We start from the raw sequence: 1,202 nt of genomic DNA on the forward strand, positions 1-1,202 counted from the left end.
TGGTGGGTTCAAATTGGAGCCTGACCACAGAGATGGGTTCTAGAATCACATGTCCTAGGAGGGTCCAGATGTGTCCCTCCTTTTTGGAGAAAGCAGAAGAGCTAGGCTACTTTCCCCAAGCAGAAATACCAGAAGGATCCTTTTTTTCATAAGACCCCCAGGCCATCACAGTTTACGTCTAGGGCATAATAAAAACCCTTCAAAAATTTTTGGTGGTATTTACGATAAGAAGTCACCGGTCAAGAAACAGAAAGACACCTCTTTCCTTCCCCTTAACTCGGAACGAGCGCTCCGCTGAGGGAATGTGCTTCAGGATGATGTGCTTGGCTCAGAAAACTTGCCTGGCTGAGGACTTGAACGCCAGTCGGTTGCACTAGAAAGGCAGCTCCAGAGGGCAGGGTTTTGTGTGTTTTGTTCATTGGTTTGTCTTCAGCGCTAAGATAGAGAGACTAGGCGCTCAATCCCTGTTTGTCAAATGAATGAATAAATGTGAATTAACCAAGGGGTTAATATGTAAAAAAAATGAATCTCCGAAATCAGGTGACTTTTCTCCTCTCAGTAACTTGTGCAACACAGGAGGCCCTTCCCTGTGTGGTGTCTCCACACCACCTATCACACACCACGGGCTCCCAGCCACTTCCCAGTCCCAGGAGCTCTCCCTTCCCCATCACCTGCCTCGTTGCACTGGCTGTTCTCTTTCCCTGCAAGGCTTCTTTCCATCCAACACCCACACTTTCTCCAAGGCCCAACTCGAATGCCACCACCTCTGTGATTTCTCACAGCCCGTCCCTGTACGACTTTATTCCACCACCGACTATATTGCATCAAACTGTGAATGCATCTCCCTCTTTCCCACCAGACCACAGGCTGCCGGAAAGACGGGGCAGTCTCGTTTGCTGTGCGGCCCCGAACGCAGCCTGCATGGTCAGATGGGTCGCAGGGAAGCCTATGGAAAGCTAGGTTTTCTGGGATGTTAACAGAGCGAGCGCATGAGCAGGAGAAACGGGAGGAGAGCAGCTGGGAAGCGCTTCAACCAGAGCCACACAATCAAAGCTCCCATCACAGAATCCAAGGGCTGAAAACTTTTGGCCAGCAAATTTTCCATGAAATCAAAAGGAAAAAGAAACCTGATTAACTCAGCTCTGTAAGTAAAAACCATGGAAGGCTAAACTGGGATACAAAACATCTGGAAGACCAAAATA

This window comes from Neophocaena asiaeorientalis, unplaced genomic scaffold (assembly GCF_003031525.2).
Source record: "Neophocaena asiaeorientalis asiaeorientalis breed wild unplaced genomic scaffold, Neophocaena_asiaeorientalis_V1.1 scaffold303, whole genome shotgun sequence".
In the NCBI taxonomy this organism is placed as follows: Eukaryota; Metazoa; Chordata; class Mammalia; order Artiodactyla; family Phocoenidae; genus Neophocaena; species Neophocaena asiaeorientalis.